Genomic DNA, 21983 nt, shown 5'->3' with positions numbered 1-21983 from the left:
ATACTACTCCAGACAGAGCTCTTGTGGCAAAAAACAAACCAAGTTACTTTTCAAAACATTGTACCTGCCTTTACCTGGCATCTCCAATGCTCCTGTGTGTATCTTAAGACAAGTTGCATTCAATTATTCAGACAGACACCGCTTCTTCATTTGGTACGTCCCTATTGTTAATTCTACAAATGTTACCATTTTATTGCTTCAGGAAATGATTAATTTTTAAAATTAGTTAATGGGTACATATCTGAAAAACAAACCCAGGTAATGCTTTCCAGATTAGCATTACAGGGAATAAAAGCAATCCTTTACAAGGCAGCTTTGTTCCATCACAGCCTGCTCAGCATCTTAAACCTTTAATTGCAAGTGGCTTCTCCCCACACATTCTTATCCAACCATCCAACAGTACATCAGCTATTACACAGACCTTAAAAAAGCATAGTGTTAAAATTCAGCTCCTGTGAAGGAACTGGACAAAAAGGACTGCTAGCTCATGGCACCTCCAGTGAATAAATGCTTTTGCTGCAGTCACATAGTATCAGAAAAAATTAGCAACTCATTTACCTTGCCATGTTAGGCTAGAATATAGGCACAGAGTGGTGAAGGGTGACAGTGCATGGGGATGCTTTTGACCAGCAAAGTCAGAGCAGGGGTGAAGCAGGACTTGAAGGAAGTCTGCTGCTGTAGCGAGAGCTGCAGGAGCCCCTGTACTGATGCTACCAACTCATCTCCTGCAGCACGGCCCCTGGGAGACAGGTCGCATGGACAGCACTTTGTTCCCTGTAGGCTGATTTGGATAAGCTAGATGTCCTCCCTGTAAGAAGGCAGATTAGCCCAGATATAATTACAGGCCAAGCGATATGCAGGAAATTCATGTTTGGCAGCGTCAGAGAATCAGAGGCGACAAATCAATTCCAGGAGAACAAAGAGTTGGAGCTGAGAAGAAGTAACGAGACTTTTTAAAAACACAAGTGCAAATTGAAATGATAGCACTTTATAAAAAGGCCAAAGAAGCGCAGATACAAACATATTTCAAGTCTCCACCACTCCGGCAGCAAATGGTAAATGGTACAAAATTGAAACTACTTTTTGACAGTGGATACAGAGCAGTCCCAGAATGGTATAAATGCTTTCCTTCTTTCTGCCACTGCCCCCTTCAAATTGCATCTTGGTTGTATTTCTTCCCCCACTTCCCAGTCTGAGATTTAATTGACTAAACCTGGATTTTCTTCCCTTGCCTTGTGTTAATGGGGATGATCTCACTTAATATTGTGACCATTTCTTTACAATGATGCAAAAACTCTTCTACTTGATTTAATTTTATTTTATTACCAGACTTTGCTACTTCCTTCAAGTCCCACTTCAGTAGCCCTGAAGTGCCACTGCTTTGTGCTGTTCTCCTTTCAGGCCATGTGATTCATAGCAAAGCATTCATTCAGTTTAAATCACAGATGTTCAGTGCTGAACATTGTACCAAGCACTCTGCCCTGTCCCTCCTCATGGTCAGCTCAGCACTTGCCAACATCACCCAGCTCCCCAGTGATGGAAGATGAAAGTTTTCCCTTGGAGAAAAAAAAAAATATTTTAAAAATTACGCTGGCTGACTTACTGCATCTGTCTCCTGCAGAGATGGCATGATTTTCCTAGATCAAACTGCTCCCAGAGCTTGCAGCATTTTGGACATAGGCACCCCAATGCTGAAGTAAAACATATATTCATCTATGCTGTGACTTAGTCCAGTCAGGGTTTATTATCTGTAATGAAGCCTCAGGCTGGCACAGACACATGATATGCATTTTCACCAGTGGAACTGGGAGCAGGTTTTGGCCCACATTCCCTGGGATCAGGCTTAAGTTAGTGTTGCTTCCCATACACCATTTTAAGGACATTTGACTACTTATATTCATGAAGGCAAGCAGCTTGCAAAAGGTGGAGAACACAAACTGGGAGCGAATGACACATACAATGCTGGAAGAGTTTGTACACCTTCAACTTTGTGCCAGGCCAGCACCCTGCTATTCTATTGCATTGCCCTGCTCAGGCTGTGCCAAAGAAAAGTTTCTGCTTTTATTGTTCTGTCCTGAAGTTTATGGCCTACTTCAAAAAATAAAACTAAGTTACTAAACTATTATACCACCATTTATTTCCCTGGTTGATGCTCTGCAGAGAGAAGACTGCCAGTAATGTTTCTGTGGAGTAAACATCTTTCTTTTTGCCTACTCGATGTATTCTCAATTAAAAATATATTAATAGACACGATCCTCAGCTGCACTCATTTACATAAAATGAGCGCCAAATGGTACAGAGCCTCCTGCGCCATCCTTTTCTGAACAGATATAAAATGCCTGGAGAGCACTGTAATGATCTGGTTATTTCCTATACAGCAGTGAATGCACAGTGATGCTAACCATTTCCAGTACATTGCAGTTTGCTCCTGTTTTTCTTAATCACAAATGGGACTTTAAACAAAAATTAAAATTCTGACGTAGTACACAACTCTTAACAAAACTAATACCCTGCTCAGAAATGCCATGCAATTCATGAGCAGTGTCCTCTGGATAGCAACCAAGAGGAAACACAAAGGTCCAGATGCACAAGAAGTGGAAGCAGCCTAGCCTAAAATCATTTCTGATGTCAACCATGTAGTATTTAATAAATGGATTGGTCACTGCTTTTTTTGAAAGGGTAGGGAAGAAAGGCATGCTTCTCAGGGTCATCTGATTTCAATCAACAAAAATGTACAAGTGAGCTTCCAGTGAAGAACTCGTCAACCCCAGCAGCCAGCATTTTAAGAACTGTTGCAGAAATTTCACCCTGTTCAGTCCTTTACTTGTGTTGAGGGTGAGAGGGGCAGAAGCAGCACACAATCATTCTGCCAAAAATAAGCTACCTAAAACAGTGTGTAAAGAGCTCCCATCAGCTGCATACAATAGCCTTTATGATCAACATCACCAGAAGCCCAAACAGCCTCACCCGGACAGAGAAGCTTCAGCTGCACACCCCATGCTTCCAGCTTGGGGGTGTCTGACAGCAGCTCTGGCGGGGACAGGCACTTCTGAAGTGACTCTGGCTCAAACCATGCCACGTCTCAGTTTAGTTTCAACCAAAAGGAAACCCATTTGCCTACCCTGAATCAGCCCTGCAGTGCAAGCCAGTACACGCAGCCCAGCCAGGCCAGAGCTGATGTTAAACAAGCATCCCAAGGCCATGCAGCACAGGCACCGGGTCCTCAGCCCCAGCTGGTTTGCTCAACCTTTGCTGCACCAGTTCTAAAGCTTCTTGTATATGTGTGTGGGCAGGGAACTCAGCATGTGCATACAGGTATCCTTTTTTATGCAGAGAAGTATTTCTGGGTTTTCAGGCTGGAGGTTGGAGTCTTCCAGTGATTTTATATATATATATATATATATAATTTTTTTTAATTAGAAAGTCCTTCTCACTCTAACGTTAACTTTCCAACTATTGTTTCATAGCTCATTTCTTCCTCTCCAGCCATGACTTAGTTAATTTCCCCACCCTTTTCTTGGTCATGGTTTGATGTTTTGATAAATTTCAGCAGCTTCTGATTTCTTTGTTTTGTTGAGGTCCCCCCACCCTCAGCTTGAGCTCCTGATTTTGTTATCCAGCCCGTGTTTCCTCCTGTCCAGTACTGTTACAGCCATGTACGTCTGCCCTCTGCAAATTAATATTACCATTGCTATGCTTCGATGCTTTGTATTTCCAGCTCCTCTAAACCTCTTACTTTAGAACACTGTTGTGCAGTATTATATCAAATAAATGAGTAACCACTTCATACTGCTCTTGTATTTATGAATAACCAGAGAAATTTCTTCTTTGGCAGTGAATGAGAAATTAGATGTACTTTAAAGGCTCCTAAAATGTATTTTCAGTTGCTACCAGATGAAATCAAAGAGACAAAATTACTTTTCTCTGCTTAAATATTTCATTGATTTTTCCTAGAACACAATCCTCCCTCCTCTCTTAATCCAAGGCACGCCTGATTATTCCTAGCTACACCGTGAGGCATACTTTATAGATCTAGACCTGTTCAGAGCATTTATAAAGAGCAGCCCACAGTAATATTAAATGCATTTTAGTGCATATATTCTACCTGTATAGACTAGTGCTGGAACTTTATAACAAAGGAACTGAATTTGACTCTGTGCCCGACATGCTTGTCGACAAATACTGTGTCTGCAGTGCTAAATTACACCCATATTCTAGCTGCCCATGGCTTCACACAACCTGTGCACATTAATTGTTCCATCCAGAAACAAAATTGAGAGAGGCATGTGGGACTGTGGATGGAGAGGGGGGCATGCTTATTGAAATTCATGTACCGCTCTGCTTGATTCCCCAAGCCACACACGGGAACGTTCAGCCATAGGCAGCTGCATCACTGTCTGTGGGAGAGGGAAGAACTGGGGCAGAACTGTTCCACTTTGTGGTTCCCTGCTGGTCACAGCTCTTCAGACGTGCAAGGCATAAACCCAGGAACCTGGCCCATTGGGTTTTGGTGCCTGAAAACCCAAAATAAAAACAAAACAAAAAAAATATATAGAACTACTATCATATAGAACTACTGTGCTAACTGTTACAACTCGTGTGTGTTTAAATCAGACCCCAGAAATTTGCCATAGAAAACACAAAGACTTACATTTTTTCATTACATAAAAATATGTAATATTACAACAAAATATGTTCATACATTCTTCCAAGAAAAGATCAAACTCCTTCCCCCAGATGTGCCTAACAACCTGCCCACCATTTTAGTGACAAACTTATTTTGTCTCTCCAAAATAGAAACAGCAAAAGACAAGTGTTTTCATATCAAAAAAGCAACTTCCTACCACACAGACAGGCCACACACAATTACAGCAGCACCCAGGTATGCTGCATCTATGCTTTGGCTCTCTACAAAGCTGCGCACAGCCCTTTGCTGGTGTCACTTCCTTAGAAGTATCGGTTATTTCAGCAGGAAGCTCTGCACAGCGGCCATCCCAACATAGGGGCAGGCTTGAAAATGAAAGCCCTTTGATTTCAAAAGCCCATTTGTTAATTCTTAGCTATCGGTGCAAGTCAAGACCTTCCTTCCTGTTACTCCAGTGTAAAACCACTCCATTCAGAGTGTAGATCTGTGTCTTACCTTGCAACTCGCAGAAGCGCCCCAGACTCTGGGCTTTTTGCATCATTTGGGGCTGAAGCAAGGATAGAGTTACTTTTCATAGAGTTCCACCACTCATCACTCTGAATATGACTTCTCTGCACAGTATCTGACTGAATATAGCCCACAGGGAGAGATACAAGTCCAACACATTTGTTTCTGGCTAGATTGAGTTTTGCAAGTGCAGATAACTTTTTAATATTTTAAAATACGTTTTGAATTACAATTATAATTAGGCAAGAAGCTTTCTTCTCCATAATCACATGAAATGGCCCAAGCAATTTACTGTTCCAATTTTCATATTCATAGAGCAAATATTAGACTGTCCAGTTACATTATTGGACAATAGATAATGATCCTAGGTCATGCTGTATGTTCTTTTTAAGTAGCTATGTAATATGGAAGGTTAAAAAAAAGTGTTCTTCTAAAATTACAAGGGGGGGATTGTATATATTTTTTTCTGGCTAAGAATTTTAATTCTAATTGGAAAAGGAGCCAAATTATTTCTTAACATCTTCGATCCACAGCTTATGGGACACAGTGCAACCCTGAGCTGAAACAACTGCACATCTTCAAAGCAGACATTTAAAAATATGAACCCATTTATGTCAGACCCCTGTGAACCCATTAGTCCAAAGCTAGAGGCATGGCACAAGACAATGCATAAGAGTATCATCTGCTAATTGAAAAAAATTAACCTAATTAAGTATATATTTGCTCAGCACAAATTAGGAAAAACCATAATTCTGCTAATCCCACCTGCCAGATCCCATTTCATTAGCAGTCATTGCAAGCATCTAGTCTTCGATAAATCATATTTTCAAGGATCCTAAAAATCCATATTTCCATACATAAGTGTGGTGCCTTGAGCTCTACATATCAGTTCTATGTTTGTACCCAACTGGATCCTGTCACACTGCACTCTTCAGGCACGCAGCTGCTTTTCTGTCTTTGGTGTTTTAAACAAAATTAAAATGAGACTTAACACTTTTAATTAGATGTTTAATTCATGCTTTTGTGAGCTATTTCCTTCCAATCTGAATTTTGTCACACAACTATAACAGTCTTTCCACTGCCAATTTTTTTTTTCAAATGCTAACTCAGTGTCTCATAAAGGATGTGTAACGTACAATTTGGTAAAGAATTTGAAAGTGAAAGTATCATTTGTTAGTAAAGGAGGAACGCTTCCTAACTGTCACAATCTGTGGCTGTGAAAATATGCAATGTTCAGAACAAAACCCTCCAAAACCAAAGGAACAGTTTAAAGACGTTTCTACAGAGGATACTGTAAGGACTAAGTTTAAGGAACTAGTTGAAAGTTGAGTGGAACTTGACTCTTACAAATGACACCTAAGTGTTTTTGTTGCTTCTGTGGGTTTTATTTCTAAAGAAACACATCTAAATAATCCTCTGAAAATAAACAAAATTGGATTCAACTATTCGAAGAAGGCAACAGGGAGCAGCCCAGTTCTCAGAAGTATCTGTCTCCACCCTTATTGGCATTTGGCGCACTTTCCAAAGTACTGCTTTCCAAATTTTTTGACAGCAGCTGAGTGCCATTCAACCACAGGAAGGTCCCATCAAGAAAGCAGCACATACCTAACAGGCTAAGTCCTCCTGCTGTCAGTTACTGTTTCTAACCACTTGTGGAGGGTGAGCAGGATTTGGCCTGTCCTCAGGACCACATTGCCCACGCTGTATCTCAGCATGTGCTGCTTCGGCAGAGCTCTCTCCCTTCCCTTTTCCCTGCAACCTATTACTTGATACACTGTCAGTATCACCGGCTGGCTGGCACTTTGTTGGTTTATTCATTGCCCCATTGCACAGCGTGGGGGACATCTCTGTTGCTGCATGTTGCCATAGGAATAAACTTCACACAGGTTGTGGAGGCAACATCAACTCATATGTTTCTAGGTGTCTTTGTAAGGGCATCTGTTCATACTTCCAAAGGCACCTGTACTATGAGCATAATGTATTGTTAATAATAATAGTGATGAAGATCTGCTCTGTAGGCCAACAATCCTGGTTCAGCTGCACCAGCTGCTTGTGGCCTAAAAGGAACATCCCTGCTAATCTCCTCGTTCATCTTCTCACATGCATCTAGCTAACCTGGTTATCCTGCCCACGGTTTCCTGGGTGTGTTTTTACCTGCACAGCCTCACTGTGCATGCTTGGGCCAGCCTCCGACTGGGCCCAAAGGCAACCCTAGGGCTTTCTAAGCCTTGAGCTCCAGGCAGCTTCTATTCAGTGATCGAAACAGTTTTTGAGGATGTTCCTGAGCCAGCTGAGGTTTTGTTGTTGTTGTTGATTCTATATTGAACACTACTGTAGTCATGAGCTTTTGGGACAGCATTTTTGGAGGTAAAATTATGAACTGCTATTGCTTTGGCAACAGAGCTACCCCAGCAAGTAGCAGTCTGTCTCATACCAAAGCATCCTGTCGGGGCAGGGACATTCCGACCGAGCATTACACGGCCTTGGCTGCTGATAAATACTGTAAAAATATCTACCAGGTGCTATTTATCAACATAGACATTTGCAGCATACAGAAGGTACCATCAGACTACAAGAAGCATTGACTGGAGGAAAGAGAACCACAGCAATGCGGCCTGGGCAGCCTGAGAACATGCAGGTTCACGCCTTGCCCGACTCCTTCCTCTCCCTGAGGCACAACAGGCCAGCCTTTACCTCAGAGGCCACATTCTCCTTGTGTCAGCTAACACACTAGGACACGATTTGAAAACACACAAGAAAAAGCTGTGTAGGAATCAAACCCACAACAACTGGAGTCTGGATTTCACTCCAGGCAAGCGTGCAAAAACCTACTTTATGGATAAAGTATTCAATTACCTATGTACTTCAGCCAAGTTCTCACCAAAGCAAGGCCAAAACCTCAGCAGTCAGTCAGGGAGAGCCTGCAGGGCTCCCGAGCCCCTCAGCAGTGAGGCACGGGCCGCAACCAGTGGGTCACTGCAGCCTGTGGCTGCAGGTTGGCCTCATGCACACAGGTCAACACCTCCAGGCCTGGCTTCCCCACCTGTGCGCAGAAACCACTCCAGGCCCCTCTCAAAGCCTGTTTCCAACCAGGGGCCTAGTTAAAACACTTCAGGGGAAACTGAAATCAGAGATGGTTTTCTGCATCCAGATGAAATGGATTGTTTAGTATTACAAAAATACAGTCCTTCAAGTGGGCTTGGGGCTCTGTGGTGATGTGAAGAGACTGGGAGCAGTCTGAATGAAAGACAATAAATAGTTTTTTGGGGAGGAGGAAAGGCATTTTTCTCTTTTAACACAGCTACTAATGAGATAGCAGGAATGACTTATAAAGAAAACACACAAACATTAGACTGCTGTGAATTATGCAGTTTGGTAAGAGATAAAATAATAATCAGCTCACCATCAAGACCAAATCCCCAAGCTGCTTGTAGGATCATGATCGGAGAGGCATTGACTCATCTCTTTTGCATACCTCCTGGTACGCAGCATTCCCAGCATACCGACAGCTGCATCCACAAACTGCGAAGCCAGCAGCCACCACAACCCCGAGCAAGCAGAGGTGGCCTCTGTGCCAGCCCACCCTTACTTTGAAAGCACATTTTGTACAATCAACAGCTTTGCACACCACCAACTCTCAGCAATTTCTCTTTCCTTTATCTCTTCAGGAGGCACTTCCCTCCCACCCACACCTGCAAAGGATTGAGGCATTCAGTCAGCCGACTGGGATGGTTAGTGGCCAGCTGGGCATTAATTTGTTGGTAGAAGGAGGCGTTGCTAGTACTAGGGGCCCTCTCTGGCTCAGTGCCTTTAAGGAGCTGCCATAGCAGTTCTAGGCTTCTTGATAACCTCCTCACCACCTCCCTGGGTGGTTGTAGTAAAAGTATGGCAATTTTCTTTGGAAGGGCAGGAACTGCAATATAATTAAATATGTCAAGTCAGTTCTGATCCAGTGTGTGGAGACCCCAGGGTAATTTGCTTCCCTTTATAAACCTGAACTTGATTTGCTTAATTTCTTTCTAGATGAACCTGAACGCTGGTTTTCAATTCTCATGGCCTCTTATTTATTATTTTTTAGACAGTTCATCCCTCCAGACACAAATCATAATTACCAGAGACCAGAGGGAAAGAGCCCAAATTCAAATGAATACATATATACATGTGTGTGCGCGCGCGCGCACGTGTATATTAAGCCGCTGCCTGTCAAAGGCAGTTTAATGAAGCTGGAGGAAAGCTTTTAAATAAAGTCATGGAGAATGTCAAGCAACATGAAGCAACCTAGTTAAACACAGAAAAATCTGTCCTCCCTTTCGTTTGGCTCCTGATTTATGTCAAACTGAAATAAATGATAATAACACAACGTTATTAGAGTTCTCTATGATATAAATATGAAGCATATGCATTTAGAAACTTTAAGACTATAAAACACAGATGGAAGCACACCATCCATAAGTTCCAAACCATCTCATTTAAAACACACACAAAGAACACCAAAAAGAGATAGCATGAGAAATAAAGACGAAAGTCTCTGAACTCTTTCAGAAGCACAATTTTCTCTAAAAGAGGTATTAGCACAAAATTGTTTGAAGGCAGACACTGGCTGCTGTACAAAAATGCCAATATCATGTTTAATTTTCATCAAACCTTAAGAAAAACCTCCTGCACGTATATTAGTTTTACAGTTGTAAAAAGGCATAACCCCAGCAGGGTGCAGAAACATGCTGCAAAGGAGCATGAACCACCTCAGGAGCTCACTGCCCACCCTGCTCTGGTATCGAGCTGTGTAGTGGAGAAGAATTCTGGTGCTCTGTAATAGCCTTGTGAGGAAATATCACTGGTGTGAAACGGCTATGTACATCCTGCATGTGTTTCTTTGCTCCCCACATCCTGTGCACACACACTCATGGGCCACTGGGGTTGCCCTGTGGGCAGGATGTGTGTGCAGCCCTGGTAGTTTCCTAGTGCCTCATCATTTTCCTCACTTTCTGGGTTGGGAAATCTCAGTAAAAATTTCTCTGAACATACCTGCAGCACATAAATTTACAGGGAAGCGGCGATGCTGATAGTAGCTCTGTCTTTTCCCAGCCTCTTTTGCAGTGAAGCATTCTGATAGTGAATATATTTGACTATAAATAATAATAAACTTTACAGAAAGGAAATGAATATTTTTATACATCTCGGTTCAACAGGCTCCAGTTTAATTCTAAGCCCTTCATTTGAGAAATCAGCTGTGAGGGTGATTGTATGTCGGAATATCCGAGCCAATGAAGTTATGTTGATGCTATTTCAAGAACAAGTAGGAAGTGTAATTTAAAGTGATAAGACCAGCAAAGTACAGAGCCTTTGAATATTTTCCTCTACACGTGACTTAAGATCTAATTACTGTTAGTAAAAGCAAACCCTTTGTGTCAGAAAGAGTGCTTACCTCAGTGGCTGCAGATTGAAACCTCTAGTTAGTCCATTTTATATTCAGAAAAATGTTAGCCCATAAATTTTTTTATACTTTCAGTGAAGATATTTTTGGAACTGCAATAAATTTCTCATTACATATAATACACTACTATCTGATACATTTCTTTTAATTTTTACCTTAAAATTATGTCTAAATGGGACAGTCCAATTATGTCTGATTTAATGTTCTAATGTAATCCTGTGTGATTACAAGAAAGGTCTTGGGTTATTTAACCAATGACGCTTTAGATTTATTACAAAAGTGATATCAGATGTATAGGACCTGTGGGGAGCCAATTAAACTTTCCTGGACATCATCTGCTTGGCAGTGTCCTTCTGCCACTAACATGCCACCTTACCTGCAGAAATAACCAACTTGCTGTTCAGTGGCTGGGGAACTAGACCTAAGATCAGGGCTATAATCTTTAGGAGAGAAGAGGAGGAAGACAAAGAGTAGAAGATTGCAGTTATTTTCCTTACTGAGCTTGTCAAAACAGCCGCCCCATGGAAATAGCCTGGCCTCCTTGTCTGTAGTATCTCAAAGAGTCAATGGCAGTGAGAAACTCTACCTGAGTAAATATGTAAGTGGGCTGGACTGCCAGAGCTCAAATAGAGGCTTACTATAGCTGGCAATTAGAAAAGCTAGTTTTTAATTGCAAATGAGGAAGATTTGTTCAGCAGTGGACATGTCTCCATGTGATGACTCTGTTACAGCATCATTTTCAGGAGCAAACTTGCACTTCGAGATGGATTTATTGGAATTTTTATAGCTGTACTTCTGGTCATGAGATATTGATTTTACTGCTAGACATAAATGAGGTAAAATAAAGGGGAAAAAAATCCTAAGCTTTATCTCACTGACCAGAGCTATATCTGCTGTCGAAGACTTTTGCTCATATAGGCATGTTAGTAGCGTTCAGTTCTGTCACAGCAGTCTTTGTGTAGCCAGGCCATACAAGGGAAGTTTAGTATCACTCCAGTGAAGCCACTCATAGAAGTAAAATAAGCTTCCTAGGAGAAGTGCAATTTTAGCAGAATAATTCTGTTTATATAGCAGCTTTCACTGGTACAATTATGATGACTAGATATTACACTCCTCTTTCTCTGCACCTGAGAGGATTCATTCCTGTGCCAAGAATACCTACAGACCAGGCCAGAAGCAAAAGTTGAGTTAATTAGAATACAGATAAGCTCTTTATGACTTACCTCTGTTTTGCCACTCTTATTACACAAGCAAAACGAGAGTCATCTCATTAAGCTAGAAACTGTACCAGCACTCAGCTTCCTGCTACTGGTTTCTAGTTGGAAACCAGCTGCAGTGATGGATGAAGTGAAGAACAGGCAGGTACAGACACGGAAGGATCAAGGGAGCAGCCAGTCATCACAGGAAATACGATAATCTTTTCATCACTAGCTGTATCCAAATCATTTAAACATTGCAACCGGCAACAATTGTGTCACACAACAACCTTCGTACTGTCTCAGCATGCATTGTAACCCTTTATAGATTCCCATTCAGCCCTCAGAAATCTTATACTCGTGTTATTTCGTTATTGCTTGTTTGTTTTTCCTCCTTCACTGCAGACCAGCTCTGCTGGTCCTGCTACCTGGCCATATTAGTGCTCATCAAGTGCAAAGCAGAGCACGTAATACACTTTTTCAGAGCGCTTGAGCATGAACTATTGTTCACGCTGGATTCCCCCTGCCCTGCTTTGCTCCATAACTTTTCCCAGTGCGGTGATCAACCCGTCCTCCAATCAGCTTTACAGCCTCACCAACAATACTGCTCCATAGATCAGCCCAGTTTGCCGCAGGATCCTGACGACTTAATGCCTCCAGCCTGCCACTTCGCACTGCCCCGAACTACCCAACGAGTGAAAGTCCCAAGGTTGTTTGTAAACTAGCATGTCTTGTGCAGCCAGCAGGCTGGCCTGGGCAATAATTTGATGTATTTCATACTCAAGTAGGAGTGTCAACTGTTAAACCCATTCCTTGCTAAAAATAAAAGCTACATAATAAGCCTGATACTGTAGATCACTTTAAACCAGATACTGTAATCCCCACTTGAGACAGATACATGACCTATTAAATTAAACATAGATTCCCTCAAATTACATGCAGAACCTCTCTCAGATCAGACTGACTCCATTACTTTATGCAGTAAATAGCAATATTGAACTCCTGTATATATGCAGGCATGATGTACACAGTTACTTATCAGCTTTTGTATATTCATGCTGTATTAGTAGAGCTGCGCCTTGAAACAAAAGCAAAGTTGACAATATTTTCAAACCCAAATGCCTGATTTCATCTTCCTAAACACAAAGTTAATTTTGTCATCAAAATACATCTTTGTTTTCTAAAGAGGTAAAATCTGTGGCAGGTGAATATACTGAGACCTTAAAAAGGTCATCTATATTAACGTGCTGATAAAATAAATTGTGGACTCAAATTTAAAAACAGATCTTAAAAACTGGAAAAAAAATAAAAAAAAATCAAATAGAGCTGGCAGCCCTGGGAATGCCCTTATATTTGAATAATTTCACTGAGATGATCTAGATTTTTCCAACGAAACGCATTTCTGCAGAATTTGCAGCTCAATAAACTGTTGTATTTTACAACTTTCTATCTGTCTTCGTTCTGTCACTGAAGGTTGCTCTGGTGATTTTGCAAAGGAAACACTGAGAAGAGCTGTGAGGTGACAACAGGAGGGAATACAGCCCTGTGCCCTGGTGTGGTGAGAGGTGGCTGCCCATGCCAAAACGTGACTCACATTTTCATCATTCCTGATATGGGTAGAAGAATCAGTTCTGTCTTTGTATGGATTACTGCAGAAAGAAAGAAACAGGTTATGCATATTTTATGCCTGTGTGGCACCTACTTAATGTGTTTTACCACCTACTGAGCATGGGCTGGACACTGCATTATATGATTATGTACAGGGTTAAAGCAGATTACTGCTGAGTACCCACACCCAGAGTTTCACAGCTGCTCTGTTGCTTTGGCACACAACCAGGGCTTTCGTCCAACATAGCTCAGCAAAACTGCTACCTCCATGTCTTGCAGCAACTCTCCTTTATTTATTCAGATTTATCACCACACCTATCAAGCTCCTCTCTAACATTTTTTTTTCTATTTTTCTTTCTTTCTTTTTTTTTTTTTTTTTTTTTTTTCCTCCTGACAGCCTCAAACTTTCTCATCTCCTCAGCTACTTTTTTTTTCTTTTTTTTTTTTTTTTTTTTTTTTTTTTTTTTTCTGAGGGCTCTCTACGAAACTGGGGCTCTTTCTGTTCTTGGGGTGTCAGAGCAGCTCTGGAATTCCCACATCAAACTCCCAATGGGGAATGCCAAATGGGATCAAATGCATCTGAAAAACAACAGCCAACTGACCAAACAAATGAATAAGCAAAAAACCCAAGTAGGTTATGTGAGGCCGCCATCCAGGTGGATGCAACAAATAATGCTTGCACTTCTAGAATGAGGATAAATCAAGATGATGCAGTCTGAAGCAATATTAACTGGGGTAGTATTTTCCCACGCACTGAAACAAAATTCTCTTGAGCAATTCCTGCAGTGGATGAATCACTGTCTGTCTTGGATGGTTTATTCTGTATTATTTCTGTTAAGCAAGAATGGAGGAGAAATCTTATTCTCCAGTGTATGTGAGCCTTCATGTTTCCAAGTACTGTGCTGATGCAATAGAGTGTTCTACTCCCAGTCACTCCAGTTGTAGTAAGGTGTCTCTCAATAGGCCTGTGGTTTTCCAAACAGCATATCCATGTGTGGAAGCAACAAAGCTGACTATACTTTGTACTATTACAGGATGATATGCTCCTGAGCTGTGTGTTAGTCATCAGGCACCAAGGCTGCAGAGGTAGCAGCGATAACATATCCCTGAACGGGGACACCAGCTGATGGTGGTGGGAAGTGCGATGCCTTTCTCAGAGGTCACGGCGTTGGAGAGCAGCTGTGACTGGGAAGAGCTGAAGCCATTCCTCTCTGAGAAAGTGTGAAGCCAGCCTATATATTGGTGAAGCCACTTCAGGGATATGCTTCAGCAGTAAGACATGACAAGTTGTGAATTACTGCGCATTAATTCAAGCCTAGCATATTGTCAAGTATGGGGCCAAAGGGCTAAGAGCTATCCATACAACTAGGTGTGAATTAATTCACACTAGCTCGCACACTTAAGTGTCTTATTGTGATAATAGATTTAAAACTCCTAAAATGTTATTTTAAAATATCTATATATTATTAATTAAGATATAAGACTTATGCCTCCTGAACACTGAATTATATCTCAATGAAACCATTGCTCAAAATTCTTATTAACCCAGAAGGTCACTCAATTTTTCCTGCCCATTTGGTATTAATAAATAGTATAAACTTACAGACCGTTCAATCTCTTTGTTACAGGAACTATCATCATCAAAAGGGAAATCCCTCTTCCTGTATGTAAAATTAATACTCAAGTATGTGGTTGGATAAATGTTTCCTGCATGTAGATATTCAGCCATACATTTCTGGATTTCTGATAAGTAGGTGCTGGCTCCCACTGAGTGATTATGTGCAAAAACCATACCGAGAGGAAAGGTGCCTGTACACAAGCTTTAATCAATGAACTTTGCTACTTGTCAATTCATATTTCCAAAGCACATGCATTGAAATGAGAGTCATTATGGACGTGCCAATTAGTAAGAAAAATACATTGGGCTTTTGTCTCTTGCCAGTGGAGGTCAAGGTACTCTAATTTTAATAGAGTCTCCTCCAGAGAAGAGCTAAAAAACAGATTGGGTGGAGCCCAGCCCTGAGGAAAGTCTATTGAAGCTGATGGGAATTGCCCAGAGTGGGTCAGACTCATTCGCTTCTACCAGGAATGACTTTGGTCCCCTGAGAACAGTTAAATATTCAATCCATTTCTGGGTTTTGTTTTGCCTTTTTTTTTTTTTTTTTTTTTTTTTTTTTTTTTTTAACTGAGTCTTGGGCTTCCACTTCCAAGCGGTTTATAAGAGAAAATGATGTAGTAAATTATGTAAGATAAATGATACAGTCTGGCAGTGTGAGAAATCTACTATTCGTAACTAATTCTAATTTTTTAAGCTACTGTATGTCACAGCTAAAGCAGCACATGCTATCACGGAGCTGTCTTTTAGATTTACTACTTGTGTTAGTGTTTCATCTCTGGTTTGTTTAAAATGTTTGGGGGGCTTGAGTCTGTGGTGCCGTGCTGAGGCTGTGAGCTGCATATAAAAGGCTGAAAACGCCCTTCTGCAGTTGGTGGATGAGCAGAGAGGTCTGCCGTAGAAGCAAATCGAAGTAAATGACCAACAGGCATTTAAATGTTTTTGTATCAAAAGGCAGCTCTACCAAAGGGTGACACTGGAAGGCCTTGGCATGGGTGAAGACAAGCTCCTGCAGACCTGAGGGGAGCAGAAGCCATCAGATCTGAGCCTCAGTACAAAGGTAGCCATGAGAACACGCGCCCCCCGTGCACTGGCTAAGCAGACCTGTCTCCTCTTAAGACAGAAGGCTTCCAAGTAAAGGTTTTTACATTTTATTGATCTTTGTCTTTTATCTTCCTTTGCAGTGAACCTTTCCAACAGCACAAACATTTTATTAGACAGTTACATCGTTGTGGCTGCTATATGTTCCTTACTGAGTGCACCTTTTCTATGCCGTCAGATTTTTGCCTTCCCAAGCAAGTTAATAAATTATCTAGTTACAAGCTTTGATTGCATCACGTCCCAACTGCTCTCTCCGAGCAGCCATGTTACCCGAGATATTAGCAGGCAGAGCTGCTCTGACCTCATTTACTGGGCAAGCAGGAGCGTTCCCAAACCGCAGACCCCAAAGCATAGTGAAACCATTGTCTCCTTCCAGGACAAGCCACGGAGCCTGAACCACAGGAGCGTAACCTTGGATGTCCGTTAGCCTTTCAGGCTCTGCTACATGGGTAAGCAGTGAAAAGAGACAGTATCTAAGCATCTGGGAGAAAAGTCTATGACAGGTTTATTTGATATTTTTACTGGAGACCATACAATTACTGGAATACCTGGATTTATTTGAATGGAAGTATTATAGAGATATTCTCTCCAGTGGTTTCCTGTATGGAGAGGAAATTTCATTTTGCAGCCAAAATTTTGTCAGAGGGTCACAAGCTCATTCCCAATGCTGAAAAACTGTTGGAACTCACCCTCTAATAAAGTGAAAGTCTTCCAAAGAGATCAACCCCTGCCTGGCCCAGGACAGAGGGAGTGCACTGGGTGCCACCTGGGACCAGAGCAGAGAGTGGCCAGGCCAGCACGACACCACCGGTGCTCTCCATCATCAAACCCATGCAAAGAGCAGCATTCTCACAAAGACCTGTGCTGGGACTCTGTGCTTGGAGGGACAGACATACAGCATAAATACAAACACAAAATGTGAATGAATATCACTCTGCCTCCTGCGTGAGCAGACACCAGTGGTTCCAGAAGAAAAACATCACAAGGAAGCTGTACGGGATCTTGGCTGGTGCAAAATCCAGTTGGGGTTTGCTTTCTCACGGAGTTACTTCTGGTTGCTGTCTTGTTAGTGAAACCTTTTAAACATGCAAAGCTTGTGGCTGAAATGGGACTTCAGAAGTACTGGTCTGAACACTTTGAAATGAAACTGAAAGGTGCATTTTGGAAATCTGGAGGGTATGGTACACCCTTGCTCTAACCTATTTGCTTTCAGTGGAAGCAGCTGCCATGGCCACCTCTGTGCTAGTGTGTATAACAAAACAACAACAACAAAAAAAAACTACATAGAAATCCTACCCTCTTTTTTCTTTTATTTTCCCAGCATCTGCCAGACTAGATGAGAGCTAGAGGCCACCTAGTCCAGTTTCCTGTCTCTGATAGCAGCCAGAACCAGATGCCTTGAACGAATGCATCTGAAATCTTAGTTTTGGCACAAAGGGAATAATCTACTCTCCTTGATGGGTTCATCTTGATTTCTAGGAGTGAGAAAGTGTTTGAAACTCTGAGGTATGAGCTCTTACATCCTTTCTACAACTCTCTTAGCATTAATTATAGTAACTCTGGCACCTCTAAAAGCTTGTTGTAACATTTGGCACTGTGTCGAGAGTAAAGTGTGTTGAAAGAAGAAAACAGGACGTCTAAAAAAGCTGAGGCAGTGCTGGGATTATTGACTCAAAGACCTCAGTGAGGGAACATAACACAGGGTCATGTTTCCCAGTAATAACATGGGTGGTTGACTTCCCAGCATAAGGAAAAACTGGAAAAATTGGAACTCATGTTGTTTTGGATAGAGCCCAAGAAGTTACTGGAGATTTACAATTAGATCATGCAGAAACTGTGGGCTGATTTGGTTTCATTTTTTCAAACAGATGTTGGAGAGGTCCCACAAGAAGTGGTGTGGAGGGCGGCTGTATTAGTAACTGAAATAAGTGTAGCTAATTCCAATTTAATACTGTACTTTATGCACTGCAATCACTTTCCTAAGTGTAAATACCAAGCATATTAATTATTCCATGGTAATTTTCCAGCCTTATAATTAAGTCGTTTCTCCTTCAAAAGAACCTATAGAGCTCTGGCTCAGATTTTCAACAGGCATTTCTCCTATTGGCAGCAGCATCATCTATCACCATTGTCAGCGACGAGCTCTTCTGACTAGGAGGGAAAGTGACAGTAACATCTATATCGGATCATCTGGAATGGACCAAGTGCACATTGCATTAAAATACGAAGTGGAGAGCAATCCTATGTGCCCAAGGTTAACAAATCCATTCCATCTGCAATTTCCGTCATTCCTGGGTGCACTCTGTAAGCTGCCACACGTCACAGGCACTTGCAGAAGACACACAAGTTACCAAAAGCTGACCACATTAAGATGAGTATAAGCAATTCTGGGGCTCCTGGTCAGTGTGGGTTTGTACCATAAAATTTAATTTTCTTCTGGGGCACTGGAGACTTTTTTGGTGTGAGGGATGGCACACGGAGTAGCATCTGATAGACTTTTTCAAATAATTCATCTTTCGTGTCTCAGGGGTCATTTCTGCTTTCCTGTGCTTGGGTACTGATGCTACCAGTCTGGTTTTACCGATTGTCCTCAAGGACAATTATTTTGTGTGGTTATATTCTTAATTATATCATACAGTACCCAGGAAGCAAGCTATTTCCCTGTTGTCCACTATTAACAGAAACCCAGTATCACCACCAGCACTAAATACTGTAGTCAGAAATCACATTACGTAGAAAACAATCTCATTTTCTTTTCCCTAAAAAAAAAAAAATAAGAAAACAAAACAAAATCAAAGCACAGTTTGATGTTCCTGACTCTCTGGTGTTTATTCTCTAAATACTGGAGGACACAGAGAGACCTAATGGGGAAAAAGCTCATCTGGGCAATCAGACCCTCACAGAGCTCCCACTGGATTCCTTGGAAGTCCTGCATGCAGAGCACAGAGCAAGCAAATCCCATGTGGCAGACCCTCCCTTCTGTACAGGCACCTGCCAAAAATAAATTCTCCCCATGCTTTTGACAAAGCACAAATAAGCTTCTAGAAGGTCTGCAGTAGTATCAATGTCCTCTAAAAATAGAGCTCCAGCCCTTTCTGAGCATAACATCAGGAAACCATCATCATGTAGCAGTCGCCCAGCCTGCTGCCATGGTGCTTCTCCCATACTCTCACGCTGCAGATTAGCCAAGCCTTTCATTCCTCCATTAGTCACCTGTCGTACTTGGAAGACAGTAACCAGTAAATAAGCAACTGTGTGACTCTTGTAAGCTTGGTATATTCATACCCCATAGCATGGCTATAAACTGTTAATACTTATGTTTCAAAAGCAAAGGAATTTGGTGCTCCTGACTCATTCTTCCTCAACAGAGGCAGCTGTGCTACATAGCATCCTCTGGCTGAAGGTGATTAAAGGTTGATGCTTAATCAGCCATGCTTCTTTTTTTTAAAGTTCAGAGAGAACAAAGTATACTTGTGGGCTGGGGCTGGAGATGGCTGAGCTAACCTTTTGACACCTCTGACAGTCTGCTCTGATGTGTATTTAGTTAGGTGAAATGAGGGCTATAGAATAATCATTTTTTTTATCCCATGACAGGTCAATTGCTTATTTTAGAACTGTCTTGGGTGGTTGATTATTTAATTTCCTTGAAAGCAAGAAAAATAATCATTGTGAAAGTTGCTAATATACTCCAGGTGAAATGCAACTAAACTGTTCATTCCAATATTCACATTAGCCAAAATATACTCACGGTTTTGCATTTTGACCCCTTGCTCCTTCCATGTCACAAAATAATTATAAAAATGATTAAATGATTTTAAACTATTGAATTCTAATTTTTTAAATGATTGACTTGACATTTCAATTCATTAGCTTTCAACCTGAGTTGAAATTTATTCCATGGTCCTTTTCTTATGTTCCAACTTTGTTGTTTACATGATTGTCACTAAATGAAGAAATCACTAACCAACACTTTAATTGAATGCCATGCTTTGTATGCAGTGCACTACAATAGGACTCCATTTGTATTCACTATAAACCAATCAAAACATGAGCAATTTGATTTTTCTTCTCTCATTCTTGTGAATTTCAATACAATTTGGGATTTTCATAAAGCTTTTTGTAAAAACCCAGGTTCATGTGCATTTAAATAACATTGATGGAATCATAAAAGGAAGCTGTAATTATACTGTCAAATTTATTTTATTTCTTCAGTGCCTTTCTAGCAATATTTAGAGCTGCTTTATGTTTCTGCTACCAGATAAACCCAACTTGATTGCAAACTGTGTAAATTAAATAATCAGTTACTTTCTACATGCTGTGCCCTTTCACAGCTTCTGAGCTCACTCAGATTGTAGTACGAGAATACCAACTACCCTTGGGCGCTACTTCCAGAGATGGATTTTGGTGAGTTACACATGCCAAAGAGCCATTTCAGGCCCCTGAATGAAACCAGGCAGCTCACAGTTTCTGCTGTTTGGATGGAGTAATGGACAAGCTCTCATGCTTATTGCTAGACCTATTTTGGTGATAAACATGCACAAGAGCATGAATCTGTGAGCACATGGTTAGACTTATCTCGGGTGGAATGGAGATTCTTGAGCTCTGCCCTTCACTGGGTTGTTTTGTTTGTATGTTTTTCCCAAGCACTAGCCCTATATTTCTAGCAGGATTGTGCAGCCCTCTAATTACACACAAAGCAGCATTTTTCAATTATTAGTATTACATTCAAGTGCTTTCTTTACCTGTGGATTGAAACAGATACATATTCTTCAGCCCATGACTGCACCTACATTAATGTTCCTGCAGAACAGAGTACAAAGGCTGATTTATTCAAAAAGAGGGGCATGGCTATGGAAAGGATCCAAACTAATCAAATGGAAGCAATTTCAATTATATAATCAAACAGTTATATTTTAATTATAATTGTTGCCACAGGGTAGCCCAGGAATACTTTGTGTGAACCTCTACTTAAATGTTTATTTCTAAAGAAAAATATTATAAGGCATCTATGGCAATTTCATTATTATTAGAAAACTAAAACAAATCTATAGTTAGCTAAGGGACCTGTGCAATTACCTACATCATCTTTCAGAACAGTAAAACGTAATAATAAGCCACAATGAGAAATTGGAACCTCAGAAATGAATCAGATGGAACTAAAAGAGATTCACTGACAGGGAGCTCAAGGCTTACCGAGCTGTTATTTATTACAGGGCTAGATTTTTTAAGCTACACTCGTGAAAATAGAGCAACAAAAAATACTGCACCAGAATTAATTGTACAGATTCGCTCTTCAAGCAAAATATACTAGCAAGAAGTAGTCTTAAAATGTTCAGAATACAGAGGGTTTAATTCATCTCCCTAAATCTTCATGGAAGCCATCATTTCTCTGACAGAGAAGTCTGGGCACAACTCAGACCTCCCTCCTCCTACCCTCTTCCACCCACCCCTCTGGGTGTCTGGGGAAGGTTTTGTGGAGTCCTCTGTCCTCTGCTCCTACCAGAGCTACGTAAGCATGCTTGGAAGGACATCCAACTTAAAGCTTTTCTGACCCAGAGGAAAAGCACTTGGGGGGGTTAAAAAGATGGGTGAGTCAAAAGGAGGATTCAGTGAGAATCAATCAAATTGTCCCTGCAATCCAAGTGAACAACAAATTGAATATAAACAGGAGGTGTATTTAATTTGATTTTGGAGTTGTTGAGCTTTTTTGTCACGAGGGTTCAAGTTCAAGCCTTCTTCTGCTCTCAAACCCATTTCTCCCTCATTGCAGCTGACATGGGTTATCACCAGGCACCCTGTGGGACAGGACCATGGCCATGGGCAGAATACTCACAAAACATGGTCGTATTCTGTATCCTATCGTATCAGAGTACAAAA

General features: G+C 41.2%; 1 protein-coding gene across 2 annotated transcripts in view; it reads right to left on the bottom strand.

The window, feature by feature from the left end:
• AFF2 (ALF transcription elongation factor 2) overlaps positions 1-21983 on the bottom strand; it is a 434150-nt gene that overhangs the window by 355454 nt on the left and 56713 nt on the right. Inside the window, exon 1 of one of the 2 annotated variants that reach the window (XM_084535139.1) lies at positions 8556-8802. The exons of the other annotated variant lie outside the window; for it this stretch is intronic. The gene's annotated coding sequence lies outside the window, so the exon portion shown is untranslated. Of the gene's footprint in view, positions 1-8555; positions 8803-21983 lie in introns of those variants that run through there. 2 annotated transcript variants of the gene reach the window in all.

This window comes from Aythya ferina (assembly GCF_964211825.1).
Source record: "Aythya ferina genome assembly, chromosome: 13".
Taxonomy (NCBI): domain Eukaryota; kingdom Metazoa; phylum Chordata; class Aves; order Anseriformes; family Anatidae; genus Aythya; species Aythya ferina.
Note: the sequence above shows the minus strand (reverse complement) of the source record. Positions and strands in the feature narration are given on the sequence as shown.